Source organism: Acipenser ruthenus, chromosome 7 (genome assembly GCF_902713425.1).
Source record: "Acipenser ruthenus chromosome 7, fAciRut3.2 maternal haplotype, whole genome shotgun sequence".
NCBI lineage: Eukaryota > Metazoa > Chordata > Actinopteri > Acipenseriformes > Acipenseridae > Acipenser > Acipenser ruthenus.
In genome coordinates, this window is record NC_081195.1 from 66,569,796 (window position 1) to 66,589,789 (window position 19,994).

At 39.3% G+C, this 19,994-nt stretch overlaps 1 protein-coding gene across 1 annotated transcript in view; it reads right to left on the bottom strand.

Annotated features, from left to right (window-relative positions):
* The window catches only part of LOC117414724 (fibroblast growth factor receptor substrate 2), a 31,475-nt gene extending 11,853 nt beyond the window's left edge, over nt 1-19,622 (bottom strand). The window contains exon 1 of the mRNA XM_034024498.3: nt 19,187-19,622. The gene's annotated coding sequence lies outside the window, so the exon portion shown is untranslated. The remainder of the gene's footprint in view (nt 1-19,186) is intronic.
* Between the last annotated feature and the right edge of the window lie 372 nt (nt 19,623-19,994).

The following is a 19,994-nucleotide window of genomic DNA, read 5'->3' on the forward strand; positions in this document are numbered from 1 at the left end:
ACCCACAACAAGTGTGTAGTTTGGATCTGGAAGCCCTTCCATTATATTCAATTCTACGATTTGATGCTGATTGTAAATCAGAAATGGACAGATACCTACCATATGCAAAAGAAAATGGCAGTAGAATGACTTTGAATACATTTTGGATTAAAGCTGAAGAATTATTTCCCAATTTAACACGAAATGCTAAAATATATTTGTCAGTTGTTACCAATTCTGTAGATACTGAAAGAAGTGTTTCTTCTTATGGCCAAGTTTTTACAGAACAACATCAATCTATGAAAGAAGGCAGGGTTAACCAACTGACGATGCTTAAGTTTAATAGCTACATTTAATGCATGGGACATTTTCTTTCATGAAACTGTAAGTGACACTTAATGCGCTGCTTGCAAACAAGCAGCACATTAAGAATCAGTGCTGGTTTTTTATATTTTGTTGACAAATTATGTGTTCCTACTAGTAAACTGAAACATTTAAATTATTTATTTACCCATTCTAAGAAATAATAGTGAATAAGACGTATTACTAATAAAGGGATGCATGATTAAATAAATGTCTGTAGCTGCTCCTGCCGACTAATAGAATAGAATGAATAAACAGAATGACTAATTGAGATGATTAAAGGAATCGGGAGATTATAAATCAATAAGTGGTTTAATTAAGCAGACTACATGACCACCTTGCGGTGGGAGGAATGAAGTGCAGCCTAAGAAAGCAGGTTGCATAAAACGCAGGGCCCTAATTGATCACAAACTAATAGAGAGCTCTCTGTCTGCGATTGAGGGAGATTTCAACACGACGACTCCTCCCATCTGTAATTATGGCAGGAATGTAACAACGTCTGTGTTATTATTCCTCATGCTCTACCAATTACAGTCCACTAAAACCTGTTTCTATTACACCCCAGTACTTGTTTTACAAAAATACACCCACAGCCAACTAGAAAAACAGACGCGTCCACGTAAATACATCTTGCTGTTGAAAGATCATTTTGTTATTTATTATTTGTTCCTTGTTACAAGCAAAGACCATATTTATCATGTGCATGGGTGAGTCATGCTCCTGTTTACTGATTTGGAACAATTCACCTACTGAATTTAAAACGTATGAACATACATGGATTTGGGAGGGACTACATACAGACAGACATACATTACATACAGACAAAGACAAATACAGTAGTTTGATCAGATCTCATAAAAAGCACACAATTACAACTTTTCAAATCCAGCGGATCAGATTTGTTGTTTGTGACTCAATGAATTGAATCTAATAATATTTTTCCCCGGTGGCATGGAAATCTAAAGCTTGGAACCAAGGACCAGGATGCTGAAGACAGGTACTGTAGGATCAAGAGAGTATTCCACCACTCCCTGCTCATTATTGTTTAGTACGTACAGGTATCTTTTTTTCAGAAGTTAGGAATGCATTAAAAAGTACGCTGGTTTATTGAACCCAGCTGCCCTGTAAATTCTATAAACCTGCATCAGGTAACTCAGCGTATGAGAGACGCTCCATAGATTCAGATCAGGGTTGCCAATTTTTTTGATTTTTTTAAATCACCAAATTAAATTACTCAATCTTAAATGAATACATAAATAAAGCAAATTATTTATCATTGTGGCATCCTCTTAATGTGAACTACAAGAATTGAGCGATGGAGTACGCCAGAGAAAAATCCCCCTCACTCATCCCAGGCATTATTTTCTTTTACTTTTCTTTCTTTGATTTCCTCTTTCTGTGTCCAGTCCAAACACAAGCAGTCGTTACTTAGGACTACTTTGCTTTTTATAGTGTGTTCAATTGTTAAAGTTCCTGATTGCACCACTAAATAAACAACTGAGCACCGTGTTCAGACCCGCTGAAACCAGGTTTATTTGGGAACCCATTGCACTGTCATCCGAATCATAAGAAAGTTTACAAACGAGAGGAGGTCATTTGGCACAGGAATAATTCTGGTCGCTCTTCTTTGCACTCTTTCTAGAGCAGCAATATCCTTTTTCTAGCGAGGTGACCAGAACTGAACACAATATTCTAGATGAGGTCTTATTAATGCATTGTAAAGTTTTAACATTACTTCCCTTGATTTCAACACTTCACTATACAGTTAAGCATCTTGTTGGCCTTTTTTTTTCTAGCTTCCCCACATTGTCTAGATGACGACATTTGAGTCAACATAAAACTCCTAGGTCTTTTTCATACATTTCTTCTTCAATTTCAGTATCTCCCATATGATATTAATAATGCACATTTTTATTGCCTGCGTGCAGTACCTTACACTTTTCTCTATTAAATGTCATTTACCATGTGTCTGCCCAGTCCTGAATGCTGTCTAGATTATTTTGAATGACCTTTGCTGCTGTAACGGTGTTTGCCGCCACTCCTATTTTTGTGTCGTCTGCAAATTTAACAAGTATTCTTACTACACCAGAATCCAAGTCATTAATGTAGATTAGGAATAGCTGGGTACCTCGCTCCATTTTGAGGTTTCTCCTCTAATCAGTACTTTCTGTTTTCTATATGTTAACCACTCCCTAATCCATGTGCATGCATTTCCTTGAATCCCTACTACATTCAGTTTGAGAATTAATCTTTTATGCAGGACTTTGTCAAAAGCTTTCTGGAAATCTAAATAAACCATGTCATATGCCAAGCAAGTTAGTTAGACATGATCTCCCTTTCCTAAAACCATGCTGACTGTCTCCCAGGATACTGTTACCATATAGGTAATTTTCCATTTTGGATCGTATTATAGTTTCCATAAGTTTACATTCGCTTCAGCAAATATGTTAATAATGGGCAGGCGCTCTATAACGGGGCAAAACATGTCTTCAAAATACCATTTCAGTGCTTTATAGACAGTAAGAGTTTAAGATGTCTGTATTAATAAAAAGGTTTTTAAAACATACTTTTCATGTAATTTCCTTAAGAAACTATATAAAAGAGGTAGGAAATGAAAAAATGATTTAAAAAATCGACTTGATTTAAATCCGCCAACCCTGATTCAGATTAAAGAAATGATCAAATGAAAAGAACAAAAAATACTTTTCAATTATAGAGGATCATGCAGCTATTAGCGAAGGAACGAAAGACAATCAATTGCTGTATTTTTTTACCATCATTATTTTTTAAATTATTATTAAAGATGCTTCCGGCAAGTAAAGTTTAAAACAGACATGCAAACTATTGTCAGTTATCTATATCTATAAAATACAGTGATTATTCGTTCATTTTTGACTACCAAATACTTCTTTCACGGTGCCGTAACCATCACAATGCATGGGACTATTTTGCACGCTACTTTTGCATACGTATCTGCAACACTGTCAACACCACAGGCCCTCAAGCAGGGGCTGTCGAAGCAGCAGTTTGAAGTTGTTTACCTGTCACTCTTCAGAAAATACAGAGAAACACCGTTGGAGTATGAAGGAGAAAAAACCCAGATCACAAAAAAGGGAAATGGCATTCTAATGAAGTAGCTAGTAAAAGCAAAATTCATATGTAAAGAAATGTCTATTTAATTCCATTACTGGTGCTGACAAATGAAGACAGGAAATAGAATAGAGCATTGTAAAAAATATTTAAAAGACAATTTAGTGACAGTGTTGCATTTCTACAGCCAAGAAACCCCAATCATTCAGGAACCAAACAGTGACACGACCCCAGCATGGCAGTCATCTTCAGTCACAGGGGCACGGAAAAGAAGTTTGCAAGCAAAATGGTTTCTGAGATGAGTTGCAGTTTGAAAAGCAACAGCTGGGCTGACCAGTGTACATGTTAGCAGATCTGCACAGAGGCAACACGCATTCTAGCATTAAGACACTCATTTCCACCTCTCTGTTTTTCTTACAAATTAAATGAGTAGTGCACAACAAAATCTGAAAGCTCAACATTAATTTTAGGGGGCTCCCGAGTGGCGCTTCCAGTAAAGGCGCTCCACGTGGAGTGCAGGATGCGCTCTATAGTCTGGACGTCGCGAGGTCGAGTCCAGGCTATTCCTTTGTTGACCGAGGACGGGAGCTTCCAGGGGGCGGCGCTCAACTGACCGCGCGCCGCCCGGGGGGGAGAGAGGGTTAGGTCAGCCAGGGTGTCCTCGGCTCACTGCGCACCAGCGACCCCTGTATCCTACTTCAATAGGAACATTAGCCTGCTATATTATATTAAACCAAAACAACAAAAATAATAACGATCTGGTTCTCTTGATTTTTTCAATGAATATAATTGAATTAATAGAGAATAAAAGTACACCAAGTTAACAGCGCATTGTTCCAGGGGAACAGGCAGATCTTTTCCAGTTTTGAAAGTGTCTGTGATTTTGGGGGCCTGCAATGAGTCTGCTACTTGTTACAATTCATGGGTCACATCTGCAGTTTCAAATCGGTCGTGACCCATTTGCAGCCACCCCCTTTCCGTTGGGGATTTACGCCCGGGAGACCATTCCGAGGGGCAATTTGGTCAATGCAGCCACTGAGATGCTTCTATTGTACCATCAATGTTGCTGATTACAGTAGTTCCACACAACTTTGAATTACCCATTAAGTAAAAAAAGTCACTTTCCACGTTGCACAAGGCACACTAGGCAACAAGGTTGTATCCTTGCTACAGAAACATTTTCACACATACTAATGTTTTGTTTTAAAAAATAAATGAATGAATGAATGAATGAATGAATGAATGAATAGGAACCACTGGGCACTTGGTTCAAACAAACAACTCAAATGCTTTCTTATTTTCCTTGAAGAATCAAGCAGCACACATTCTTTACACTATTCCTGATGTTGTGCTATTCTTGGCTCGCCTCTGAATGTCTCGTGTCATTAATTGGCCCAATATCATGGCAAGGTGCCAGCGTTAGGCCAGCAAGACATTTTTATTGAACAGAAAGAACCAATTCTGTGAGTACAAGCTGCAGTGAGTTACATTTCCACCCAGAAAAACAACCTGAGATTTAATGCTTGCATAAAAATCCAAACAACAACAACAGTTCCAAAGGAACAGTGCCTACTTATACTAGCAAAAACACTCTAGAAATGTCATCTCTCTATGTTCCTGAAGACTATAAAATGCCTTACATTAAACAAGCCTGTACTGTTGGGTCCTAACCTGGAAGGGCAAAAAAGCAAGGATGGAAATAAGCTGCACAGCAACATCTTTTTTTCTTTAAAAACAAAACAAAAAAAATACTATCATATGGATGTACAATTGAATCAAGACAATTGACACTTATCATTGAATTTGATGTTATGACCCTGTCTCTATTCACCAAATAGTAACTTTTCAGAAATGACTGAAAATTGTGTGTATGACAAATTGTATGCAAGTAGTATAAGAAAACCATGTCCGTGTGTCAGTAACGCACGGCCCCAGCAAAATCATACTGCAGATCACCATGTCCGAGTGTGTCAGTAACACACGGCCCCAGCAAAATCATACTGCAGATCACCATGTCCGAGTGTGTCAGTAACACACGGCCCCAGCAAAATCATACTGCAGATCACCATGTCCGAGTGTGTCAGTAACACACGGCCCCAGCAGAATCATACTGCAGATCACCATGTCCGAGTGTGTCAGTAACACACGGCCCCAGCAGAATCATACTGCAGATCACCATGTCCGAGTGTGTCAGTAACACACGGCCCCAGCAGAATCATACTGCAGATCACCATGTCCGAGTGTGTCAGTAACACACGGCCCCAGCAGAATCATACTGCAGATCACCATGTCCGAGTGTGTCAGTAACACACGGCCCCAGCAGAATCATACTGCAGATCACCATGTCCGAGTGTGTCAGTAACACACGGCCCCAGCAGAATCATACTGCAGATCACCATGTCCGAGTGTGTCAGTAACACACGGCCCCAGCAGAATCATACTGCAGATCACCATGTCCGAGTGTGTCAGTAACACACGGCCCCAGCAGAATCATACTGCAGATCACCATGTCCGAGTGTGTCAGTAACACACGGCCCCAGCAGAATCATACTGCAGATCACCATGTCCGAGTGTGTCAGTAACACACGGCCCCAGCAGAATCATACTGCAGATCACCATGTCCGAGTGTGTCAGTAACACACGGCCCCAGCAGAATCATACTGCAGATCACCATGTCCGAGTGTGTCAGTAACACACGGCCCCAGCAGAATCATACTGCAGATCACCATGTCCGAGTGTGTCAGTAACACACGGCCCCAGCAGAATCATACTGCAGATCACCATGTCCGAGTGTGTCAGTAACACACGGCCCCAGCAGAATCATACTGCAGATCACCATGTCCGAGTGTGTCAGTAACACACGGCCCCAGCAGAATCATACTGCAGATCACCATGTCCGAGTGTGTCAGTAACACACGGCCCCAGCAGCATCATACTGCAGATCACCATGTCCGAGTGTGTCAGTAACACACGGCCCCAGCAGAATCATACTGCAGATCACCATGTCCGAGTGTGTCAGTAACACACGGCCCCAGCAGCATCATACTGCAGATCACCATGTCCGAGTGTGTCAGTAACACACGGCCCCAGCAGCATCATACTGCAGATCACCATGTCCGAGTGTGTCAGTAACACACGGCCCCAGCAGCATCATACTGCAGATCACCATGTCCGAGTGTGTCAGTAACACACGGCCCCAGCAGCATCATACTGCAGATCAGCATGTCCGAGTGTGTCAGTAACACACGGCCCCAGCAGCATCATACTGCAGATCACCATGTCCGAGTGTGTCAGTAACACACGGCCCCAGCAGCATCATACTGCAGATCACCATGTCCGAGTGTGTCAGTAACACACGGCCCCAGCAGCATCACGAAACAATACTGCAGATTCAGGGAGAGAATCGAGGCACATTTGGATCCAATTTAAAAAAAGTCAAACTGCTTCATCAAAGGGCCTTATTTTTCAAATAAAAATCTCTGTACCTACAGTGCACCTTTTTGTTCCAGTTGACGTTCCTAACGCCTGTAGAACACATCAAATAATTAAAAATCTGCCAGTTTGTGAAACCCAGCATAGAGAAATTATTAAAAAGGGACATTGTGCCTTGAAAAGCAAATGACAGACCAGCTGACAAAGCATGTCATGTTTTCATACTGGAGTTCAAATAAAAACCATTCAGCACAGTGGACCGAACGTACCCGGGGGCACAGAATCCTACCAATGTAACCACTCTGCAGCAGCTTCTCACCAGCAGATAGTAACTGCACTCTCAGCTGCATGTCGGAGAAACAAAAACAGAGGAGACATTTGATTGGCAGCTGGCAGTTGGCCGGTACAGGCATTTTTGGGAGTATCAGTAGCTTTTATTCAGGAGGTCAAAGTTACTGCACACTTGGTCTGTTTAAAACATATCACTGTGCTGTGGGAATGTGAGGATTGTTAAAAGCAAGTACATTGACCAGTAGGGGTCTCCGCAGAACGACTATATGAGCTATTCCTATCCCGAGACGATGTTCCTTCCTATGCCCTGTGGGGGGGTGCAAAGGCCAATGCAGCTCTCCCTGTGGGCCCCCAGCCAAGGTCAGGATTCGAACCACGCTTCACTAGCAGAGACTTTGCTTTTATTAGGGGAGCCAGTGGGTTACTTGCATTACATTGCAGGTGCATCTTCATTCAACTCTGATACGAGTAGTCCAGTTGAAAGGACCTCCTACAGTACTTGCTGCACACACTCTCCCGGATAGTGCTGCACTAGACTGCACTTAACAGGACACAATTGCACTCTGTTGGGCATTGAACCTTCTATAAACTGCATTTAAATTATTTTGTTTTCACTGACAGTCTACATGTGATTTATCACTGACTAACATTACCATATCATTCTGACACAATTACTAGAAGTCGAGTTACAGTGCTTGAGTCTCTGACACCACAGCCAGAGAAAAGAGCCATTGATTTTACACCTCACACACTGTGATGAGCTGTAACCTTGCAGAAGTAGTGCTGAAGACAAGAAAGGACAAAGCACAGAAAGCTGCATTAACACAGCATCCTCAAAGAATCTCACACCACAGTACAAGTTATTCTGGGGCCGCTGCCTTCTGCATGTAGCAGGAGTTTAAAATATTGCAATGTCACAATGCAACGTCTTCTAAAACTTTTGCCTCTTAAGAATGCTTTTCGTTCTCTTCAGAGGGACAGGGGTGTAGAGGCGAGGGGTTTCTGAACCGCATTATACCTTTACTGCAGAGAAGCAGCTGAACACTGGTTGCCAGTCCAACCTGACAAATATATTTCTAAGGAATTGTAAAAGGGACTATGTTAACTGTATTGAAAAATGTGAGTTAGAGAGTTGGGTTTTGGTAGTCAGGGCTGAAGTACTGTGTTGTAATGTTGGTCTATTACCTAGTAGAGCTGAACTCACTTCAATCTTTTTCAACCTATTCTGGTCCAGAACCTGGTTTCAATCATGTCCCTAATTATTATGACTTGTTTAATTAAGGGCCTAGTTAGTCCAAGATCCTGGACTGGAAGGGACAAGCGAGTACAGTGGATCTAGAATACTGATGCACTCTGTGATAGAAACTAGTTCAGCATTAAGCAAAGTTAGCAACTAACCAAGTCAAATGCAACAGTGATCACACCTAAAATGGATTTAAAACTGGTTTCTGTTTAAGAAGGGAAAAAAAAAAAAAAAAAAAGTAAAATAAAACTGAATACAAGCAAAGAGTCTCCAGATGAGTTTTCACTTGATTTAGCTGCAGTAATTAGGTAATACTCCTGTTACACAATCAATTCGGAGAAAAGGACAGGCAAACCCCACGCAATTTATACAAGCGCATTACTGGAACTCGATAAGATCTACAAAACTCAACACATAGTAGCAGTTTCACAAACAGGACTAGACAGGCACAGCACAGTGAATGCAGTGCAGCATGGGAAAAGCAGAACTATTAAAACACCAAGGACAGATTCTGGACTATGGTCAATTGTAAATTGTGAAAATTTTCCTGGTTTCCAGAACACTGACAATAATATGAAGTTGCTATCTTAAAAGGTTTGTGATATTGGCATGTGAAATCAAATCAACAGCTTGACATTTAAAAACAAGCCACAATCACGGTTGCGCTTCCAAAGTGACACCATTTTAGGAACAGGATGCTTCGCATACAAGACAGGCCATCAGGATCCCGAATCAACTGCTATAAAAACAGGAAGTTTCATTTAAAAATAATAATACAAAATACCATAAAAAAATATATATATATATATATATATACACATTTTGCAAGCTGCAGATTGCGAGCCTGCTGGCTCCTGTGTAAGCCAGCATTCCAGTAACCACACACAAGCTGCGGCACACAGGCTTGTATTTTCAGAGTGACGCCCACACAGCCCTCTTTCTCAGCGTGTGATTAGGAGGGCTGCTGCATGATCACACCGGATTCCTTCCCTCGGCTCACACACCAACAACTTGCCCTCTTGGCTGCATTCTTCTTCAAACAGCCCCCGTCACCTTGGCAACCCAGCACTCCTATTATGGCCAGCTGGTCTTTTGAAAGCAGCCTCAGCTAGCGTCTCAACTTTTGTTTTACTTCAAACAGGGTAAAGAGTTTACTTTAACTCCCACACCATTTTCATACAAACTGGACAGAGGCCCAACCTCGGTGCAGCCTGGGATACAGACAGCAGCATTCGAGGGTGAGGGAGAGAAAAATAAAAAATAAAATAATAAAAAGCATTTTGGAAACTCTGACTCAAAACATACTGCAGTGTTATGACCGATATACAAAACTGAATCACAGAGACATTTTTAAATTCCATAAGAAAATCTCACACATGCATCCAGACTTATTTTGTTCCAGGATGGAAGTATGATCTATACTGTTTATATGAAAAGCAAATCGCTCAACTCTCACCATTATGTAAGAGCTGACATGCTTGCCTTCCGATGCACACCGCTTGATCCGCAGCAAGCACAGTGTGTGTCATGTGCTCCATCTAAACTCAACTGCTTAAAAAGGAATTTCAGATAGTTGAACTAATCATGTGGAGATTCGTACTGAGAAATAAATATTTTAGCTTTTTTTTTTTTTAAACACATTTAGATTTTGCATTAAAATTGTCCATTTGCATTTCTAGGTGTCTCTTGTCCAATTTGCTCTGTAAAGTATCTTTAAAGGAAAGGCAAATCTTTACAACTAAAACAGCCCTTTCCTAGACTATAGACCTTTACATTGTACAAATCCAAAATAAATACAGGGATTATAAATATGAGCCAAAAGCCATTTCAAGAAAAAAAAACATACAAAAACAAAATGCATAGTCAGGGTATGTAGAAGCTTGGTCTCCTTGGTGTGAGGTCACAGGAGCAGAGTATCCTGCAGGATAATGAAGAGAAGGAATGCTCAGCTCACAGAGCAGGGGATGAAGCAGGTGCTTTACATGGCACAATATGGAAACTGATGAGTTATACTGCTTCACAAGCTCCGTCTTCTTAGTACAGCTCAGTAGACATGCTAGATAACACATGCTACGAAAGAGCTTCCTCTCTCGATCTGAAGAAACACACAACAGGCAAGACTATGAACACTTCACGGTTTAAGATACATCTTCCATATTATTATTATTATTATTATTATTATTATTATTATTAATTTCTTAGCAGATGCCCTTATCCAGGGCAACTTACAATTGTTACAAGATATCACATTATTTTTACATACAATTACATTATTATTTATTTATTTATTTATTTTTTTACACATTACTTTTACATACAATTACCCATTATACAGTTGGGTTTTTACTGGAGCAATCTAGGTAAAGTACCTTGCTCAAGGGTACAGCAGCAGTGTGTCCCCCACCTGGGATTGAACCCACAACCCTCCGGTCAAGAGTCCAGAGCCCTAACCACTACTCCACACTGTTGCCATACCAAGTTAACTGCTCTTGGGATCCAAGATATGCCGATAGTGGCGAGAGATATTTCCAAGACAATGAACTACCTAAAATAAATGCATAAATACAAATTAATAAAATAAACCAAACGAAGCCGACCGTTCCCAACGTTGGACAGTGGGTTACTAAACCTACCTGCAGTAAAACCGTATCCTCATGTTGCTACTAAACCTACCTGCAGTAAAACCGTATCCTCATGTTGCTACTAAACCTACCTGCAGTAAAACCGTATCCTCATGTACTAAACCTACCTGCAGTAAAACAGTATCCTCATGTACTAAACCTACCTGCAGTAAAACCGTATCCTCATGTACTAAACCTACCTGCAGTAAAACCGTATCCTCATGTACTAAACCTACCTGCAGTAAAACCGTATCCTCATGTACTAAACCTACCTGCAGTAAAACCGTATCATCATGTACTAAACCTACCTGCAGTAAAACCGTATCCTCATGTACTAAACCTACCTGCAGTAAAATCGTTATCATATCATCATGTTGCTAATGTATTCCTACACTGATTTTTCTTTTTTTGAGGAACAAAATAAAAAGCTGAGGAATGCCAGGATAAACACAACTGCAAGCTACTGCACCAACACGGTTTACTTATTTTTGTCAGACGTGTTTTATCGGATAATAAATAAATGACCTGATATTGTAAACTTACATTTTTATAAATTAACTGCACACAAAAAAAAAAAACAGTAAGATGGCTTCCGAAACACGTGGCCTTCTCTGCCTGATATTCCACAGACACACAAAGAAGGAAATAGCAACATCAAGACAGTGCAAGCTTTAATCCACCTGGTGCCTGAAGCTCCACTCGTACAGTAAGAAAATATCATGGCCTACATTTGATTTATGTTATAAACAGACGACAATATGTACTCTTAACAAGACTGGCGTTATTACCCAATAAAACTGCCCTATGAAAGACTGGGTGGGTGTGGCCCATTCTAGATATCTGAGCAAACCTTCAGGATTAAAAACACAACCAACCACCAGGAGCACAGTCGCTTGCACATTTGAGTCAGTGTTTAATGGATTAAGAAGGAATGGCAGGTCAGAGTAATAAACAGCTTCTGCAGGTGAAGATGAAAGATTAAACCTGTTACTCAAAAATGCACCCCCATCATTAGCTCCTATAATGTGTTGCTTCTCTGTCCTCGGGCTACAAGAGCACAAGACTTGAGCACCTGGGATGTAGGTTTCAGAATGCAGAAGACAGACACAGAAAACTCAAAAACACTGTGATAGGTGAATAATATTTTTTTTATTTATATTTTTATAAAATTACAAAGTTGCATAACTGCAAAGTTCAAAGTAAACACATGTCTGGTTTCACAGCTCACGATTAGAACTACCTTGTGTAAGGTTTAAAATCTCAATGTATTCATTTCATTAGTACTAAATCACACCCAGAAATACACAAATGACCTACGTACAGTACATGCAGTCATCAAAACTTGAATAAAAGTGATAGTCAGCTCCTGCCTGTGTCACAAGTACATCCAGTACATATTAGTTTTAAAATCTACACTTATTGGTGCTTTGTCCACTGTGAAATACATGAAGGCACCAAAACCCATGGGCAGCACGACTACCACCACGGGCCAATGAGGGTGCAGTAGCCAACTCCAATATGGGCAGTACCGATCCCAAAGAGGGCTTCCATACAGTACATGAAAAGCAACAGGGTGGATCATTTTCACAAGGACATGCACAAGCCTTTTGGGTTTATTATAATAATAATAATAATAATAATAATAATAATAATAATAATAATAATAATAATAATAATACATTTAATTTAAATACCTGGAGTCACCCATTGCCTGCACTAATAGATGCGACTCATTCCTAACACTCGTTTTAAAGACTACAATTCAAATACAGAAATGCACGATTTGCAAGGGATCCTTCAAATTAGGTGGCAAAGAGGAATGCGAGTACAGCAATCCCCACCCCACCTGCAATCACACGCCTACTTCAATACCGCAGAGCACGCGGCTTAATGAGACAAGCCTCTCAAGTGATAACACAGCCTGACCGCACAGAACTGACTGGCTTGAACACCTGAGAATACAGTTGGAATCGGGGAGGGGATAGGCAAATTTAGTTTCAATATTTATTCAGTTTTTGTTTTCCTCCCTATTTCAGTAATCTATATTATATATATACAGACGTGCTCAAATTTGTTGGTACCCTTACAGCTCATTGAAATAATGCTTCATTCCTCCTGAAAAGTGGTGACATTAAAAGCTATTTTATCATGTATACTTGCATGCCTTTGGTATGTCATAGAATAAAGCAAAGAAGCTGTGAAAAGAGATGAATTATTGCTTATTCTACAAAGATATTCTAAAATGGCCTGGACACCTTTGTTGGTACCCCTTAGAAAAGATCATAAAGAATTGGATTATAGCGATATTTCAAACTAATTAGTTTCTTTAATTAGTATCACACATGTCTCCAATCTTGTAATCAGTCATTCAGCCTATTTAAATGGAGAAAAGTAGTCACTGTGCTGTTTGGTATCATTGTGTGCACCACACTGAACATGGACCAGAGAAAGCAAAGGAGAGAGTTGTCTGAGGAGATCAGAAAGAAAATAATAGACAAGCATGGTAAAGGTAAAGGCTAAAGAACAGTTATTTTGTTTAACAGTGATCTTACCCAGTAACTACTTGAAATGCCACTGAACAGGAAAATGCATACAATAACTATTTATACAATACAGTCAGCTGGGTCAAATGGTATATGCTCTTTAAAATACCAGCCTGCTCCTCAATTAATCATCCTGGTTTTCATGACCAGTATCTCATTTCATTCTCTGTTAGCAATTTAAAAAAGGAGGCAGAAAACTACAGTACAAGTAGCACCATCACCACCAGAATCTGTTCTTGGATCTTTACTGTCCTTGTAAAAACACTGCGTTGTCATCATATAGTCTCACCACATACAGAAGCGTGACAAACAGTGCATATGAACAGTTTAGCCCAAGACTGGTGAGCATCTACACATCTTGAACAGAACGTGCAACAAAACTCCCCTTCCATCCCTACATGGAATCAGCAATCTGTGTTTGCATTGGGTGGGGATTTCTCTCAGACACTGTTCTCCATGAACTAAACCGTAGATCTCAGCAAAAAGAAAAACAGAATTCTCCACACTCTTCTGGTGAAACGCATTTTGTTCCAATATTTATTTTTGGATAATCCGGGTTTTGCTTACAGCATTAGACAACGCACAATGTATTCTGTGTAGTTCACTACAATACACACAACACACGCCTGCAGAAACAGGTTTAGACACTCGTCTTGCACCCAGTCCTGGGTTTCAGAATTCCCCTTGTTTAGGTCTACCATTGAAATGATCAGCTAACTCGGACAAGCATGTGCCACAGTCATGTTATTTAATGGGGCTTTACATTTCAACAGAGCGCCTCTGCCAGTAAGCCAGTTTCTGAATCAATGCCACACTTCAAAGCAGCTCCAGGTCTCAGATCAGTGAGCAATTCTGCATGGTAACCCAATGGATCTTTGCTGCTATCTGAAAAGTATGGCAACCTTTTGCCTGGAGCAAGTGAGGGGAGTGTGTTTACAAAGAGAGTCATCAAAATACGAATGAGTCACAAATGATTCAGCACTCGCATTAGCATGTTTATCATGCCTTGACAATCTGTTTGGTTTTCTGTGGGCGGTCAGTATCGCCTTCTTCAGCTGCTGCCTCTGAAGTTTTAGATGTGAAAGTAAAGAGAACACAGCATTTTACTAAGGGTTCATTTCACAGTCTAAAAAAGAAAGAACTCTATGCAGCAATAGAGGTGTGGTGCTGAACTAATACAGAATAATGGGTCCTGTACAGAATCATACAAAAATCAGATTCTCGGTAGTATTTATTTCCTAAAGCTTATTGCTTTTTTTAAAAAAAAAAATCTACTCCGCCAGGTGCCAAAGGTTATGGAAAGAATAATTTCCAGCCCAACAATACTTGACTTGATACATGTAATGCATTCAGCCTACACCAACAATACAAGACTATCTGTATACACAGCCTATACAGTATCTCGCTTATCCTTTCCTTGCTAGGAAGGCATAATATCTCTCAATACATAAAAGCTTACATTCTTTCCAGCTCCTGGTTAACGGCCAAATTTTGACATTTTGACCGACTGGCATTCCAACACTCCAGTGACGCGTGTTCAACGTATGGCTATGTTTTTTTATTTTTGTGCAACAAGTAACCCTTTACATGATGCTTGAGAACAAGATAGAAAGCTAAAGAAATGCTTTAAAAAACAAACAAACAAACATGTCAATACATTACTGTACTGATAAAAGGAGACTTGCCATCTAAAAGACAAATCTGTTAAACACACACACAATCTCCTTTGTACTTAGTTTAACACATGCTTTTCAAATTCTTATCCTCAAGATAAAAAAAATAAAAAAATAAATTGTATCCAACAGAATTTTTGATTCCTCTTACTTTAACTGTTAATATATTTAAATTATAAATGAATGTGAAGTATGTTACATTGCAGAACATTGAGACACAAAGAAATGAGATTTTTAGTGCCAACAGATGTACCAGTAGAGTAGAGGATATTTATAAGCTTACAAAGCTTTGAAATCTAAAACGTCATGCATGAATCCTGAGTCATACAAATAAAAAATAAAAAAGTGATATTTGTTTGTTACAGGGATGGAAATAAGACTCCTACTAAATCACAGTTTCACCTATTCCAGGTTTTAACATGTGCTTGATTATCCCCAGTGTACATTAGGCAATTGTACATTGTGTCTTATTAAAGCAGGAATGGATCAAACTGCTATGCAATGGGAGTCTTATTTCTGACCCTGAGCTATTTTGCACCACACCACAAAAACATATAGTATATTACCATGATCTAACCTGACAACAAACACATATAAAGATTATAGAAAATGCTAAAATCATATTTTTTCAAATCTGAAAAAAATCGTGTGGTGATCAGTCATTTTCTTTTTAATTAAATGCAGAAAAGAATGCCCCAAGAAAAAAAAAAAATCTAATATTTTATACAACTAAAATGCCACACAATATCAAAAAGAAAGGATGTTATTTGTATGTGGTATACATTTAAAACAATTACTGTTCAAAAAAGTGGGTGAAGCAGCTTTCCAGAGTGAAACTGAATAAGGGTTAGGTTCAAGATAACAGCTTTGTTAATGGCATTTGAAACACCACCAATAATTAACATTTTACTGATCAAAGTCAGCTGAAGCAGAGCAGAACCATGTCTTTATTTGTGCAAAGGTAAACCTTTCCAAAATGTGTTTACAGTGACACCCTTACTGTATTTATAGTAATAATTAGAAATGACTGTCTCAGAGATAAAAAAAAAAAGATTTCCTGAGATTGGGTCCCCTGATTACGAGGTTTGGCTTTTCAAACCTCTGGAGTCATACATATATAGAGGATATACTTTGTGTTGTGATTGAACCCTTTTATTAATTATCAATGTTGGACTGATGGGAACACTACATCAGTCAGACGACCGTGTTAAACTAAAATCGAGGGACATTTATGACGTCAAAATAAAATGTCAGTGTCTGCCATTAATCTGGATAATGTATAAAAACATATATGCATTACTGTAAACATCCCACCAATTTCTATGAAATAAGGTTTTTAATAAGCATACGGGCACTGGATAGCAATCAGGGTCACTTACATTTTATCAAGAGATTTTCAGAATTTAAAGACCTCTTTTTATTGCATTGGTTTGTGGAACACCAAGCAGACTAAGACTACCATTTTACAGACCCTAGGAACTTTCTGATTGTGAATTGCATCTCTGCTTTTTACTACAGCCCTTAAACCAGGGGGGGGGGGTCAAACTTCATGGAGGGCTGCAGTGTCTTCTGGCTTTCGTTCCACCCCAGCTCTCAATTAATTAACTGGTCTAATTATTTGATTAACTGGACACATTTAACACTTCTCTTTAGCCTTCAAAATGTTTCATAGGTAGTGTACCTTGAATCAAGTGCATTTTTAAACCCATCAACTGTAAAATACCTTAAAATATTAAATATGTCAAATTCAACAAATAATTAGATCAATTATGTTAATTGAGAGCTTAAGTTGGAATGAAAAACCAGAAGACTCTGTGGCCCTCGAGGACTGGAGTCTGACACCCCTGCCCTAAATGAAGGCACAAATGCTGGTGTAGTAGGTCATTTGTCCTGCCTGTAAAGAACCACACAACAAAGCATGTGCGTGGGACAGACAAACTCTTTTCAGACTCATCCCCCCCCCCCCCCCGATTTTAAGAAAGTTTAGAATCTGTATCATAACTACACTGTGGTTTGGTGTCCAGAAATCCCCAACATAAACATATACTGCAAACAAAAAAAAGTGAAAGCAGTTTTCAGTGTTTGGACTGACAGGACTCGAGCCATTTACATAGGTACCAATTATGAACTGGTGGGATGGAATTATGCGTTTCCCTGTCTGTCTCTTGCTCCATGTAAATTTAACTTTTACCCATTTCTCTTAGACTGGTCAAGTCAACCACATAACTGTGGGACTTGAATGTTTCCATGACTGGCCTAAACGTGGGTGTCAAAGTGGATAGAAACTAAATTCCCCAACTTCTGATGACACTTGTGGTGTGACTTATTGCAATCTGTCTCCTTTAAAAATCAGCAAATTTGCATACCTACTCTGTTTTATTATTATTATTATTATTATTATTATTATTTATTTCTTAGCAGACGCCCTTATCCAGGGCGACTTACAATTGTTACAAGTTATCACATTATACATTATTTCACATTATACAGATATCACATTATTTTACATACAATTACCCATTTATACAGTTGGGTTTTTACTGGAGCAATCTAGGTAAAGTACTTTGCTCAAGGGTACAACAGCAGTGTCCCCCACTGGGGATTAAACCCACAACCCTCCGGTCAAGAGTCCGGAGCCCTAACCACTACTCCACACTGCTGCCCATAGTTTTAGAAGCGAGATTGATTTAAAATGCAAGGAATTCTCAATTCAGGCCTCGAGCATTGTGTGAGGTCACTCATTATGTTACCCTGTGGGCAGATAACGTTAATTTGACGTCAATACTGCAAAATTAGCTGCTTTGGTATACGGGGCAATACTAATGGGGCTACAAACCAGTCAGTCAGGGGAACCTCGCTGAAATAAATTATATTGTTTGCGTCATATGTTTTACTATCATGGAGTCACATATGCTTAAGGATATTATTATTATTATTATTATTATTATTATTATTGTTAAAACACTTTATGACCCACACATCCAGTTTATAAACTGGATTGCTTTTTTAGTGTAAAGATTTTTAGAAGAAAAACCCAACGCTGGGCAAATGTAAAGATTAATTCAAGATTAATTTTTTAACGACATTAAGGGTAAAAGCAGGCAATCCCCGCTTCCCAGCCAGATACACTCTAGAGATAAAGTAATTAGATACAAAAAGGAATTCCAATTTAGTTTAACGAGCCCCGCCATTAAACACACATGTTAATGGCAGTATGTAATTTCAAAGAATAACCAATTCAGTGTTCCCCATCCCAGGGGGTCTGACAACAGCCGAAGTACTCCATCAGGGGCTGTTTCACAGTGTCCATGCTTTACATTCGCTTAGAAACACAACACCTCTTTAAAACCCAAACGCCTTCACTGACATGTCATTTATTTAAGTTCGTATTTATAAATATTTGCCCTGCTGTATTTTAGAATTGGCCTAACACAAACCGCATTAGTTTGAATGAACAATGAAATCAAGAACAAATGAGTTAAAAAAAAAAAACTAAAATGCTTACTAAAATAATTATTCAAAAACACCTTAGATGAACAAGGTGATACATACATATATATTATATACATATATATATATATATATATATATATATATATATATATATATATATATATATATATATATTATATCCCTGATGTAAACACAAACTTTCAAATGAGTCGGAAGATGTATGCAGTGGTTTTCTTAACTCTGCGTAAATAGGAAAAGGTCCCAGAAATGTTTTTAACAGTTCAAAGAAGAAAAGAACCAAAAAAGTGAGCGCATTTCACCGTCAGTAATAAACACTGGTTTGGGAACCGCACAGTAAATCTGTCACGGTCCTGCCTGTGTGTTTAAAACAACATAATCTGGAAATCTCAGCCATTATCTCATCGGCCAGCGCATAAAAACGCGATGTGGAGGAATTCACTACCAAAATAAAAATAAAAAAAGGTACTGTAAACTTACCGAGAAAGAAGTGGCACAAACCCGGAGAAAGAATCGCGGAATTCCTTAGAAAAAGGACGGCCCAGTTCCTCTGCGTTTACTAAATCAGTGATTAAATCCCTTCTCCTCCTCCACCGCACCAGACAAATCCAACTCTGTCTCCTCTTTCCTCAGTCACTCTGTCTGAGCGCCAAAAAAACAGCTACGAAACACTGACTCTGTCTCGCTGTATGAAAAAATAATAATAATAGGAGCTTTTTGGGGGGCGCTCGCTGGTCTCTCCTATGCTTCTCTGCCCGTGTAGGGTGGTGTAAAATCCAGATAAATCTCTGTAAACAGCTTGGGGGGGTGGGGGGTACGCAGCCGTGTTGTAAACGGCTCGCCTGCACAGCGGATCAGCGCAGACAGCACCGGGCCTCGTTCAGACTAACAACACCCAGCCCACGACTGCATCCGGGTCGCGGCGTTCCTTCAAATCGAGGGGGGGGGGGGGGGAGTGTGTGTACGCTAGTAACGCATTCCTTTGAAAGTAAAGTACAATACAAATGTTAATTATGCAGTGTTGTTTTTATATCGAAGCTGCTTTTCCAAGAATGAAGCGCAGCGGAGCAGTTTAAAACAGAAGAGCAATGTAATGCTGGAAGGTTATTTGTTTTGAAGTTAGACCTGTCAAAAAAAGTTATGTGATTTGAACGTTGCTTGTTGTTGTTTTGATACAATGACTTTATTTTATTAAAATCAATCATAAATCTTATGGCAGTTTCCTAAAGGTGCGTTTTCATATATAATGAATTGGTCTTCGTTTACTGTAGTCTTCTATTGTTGGTTA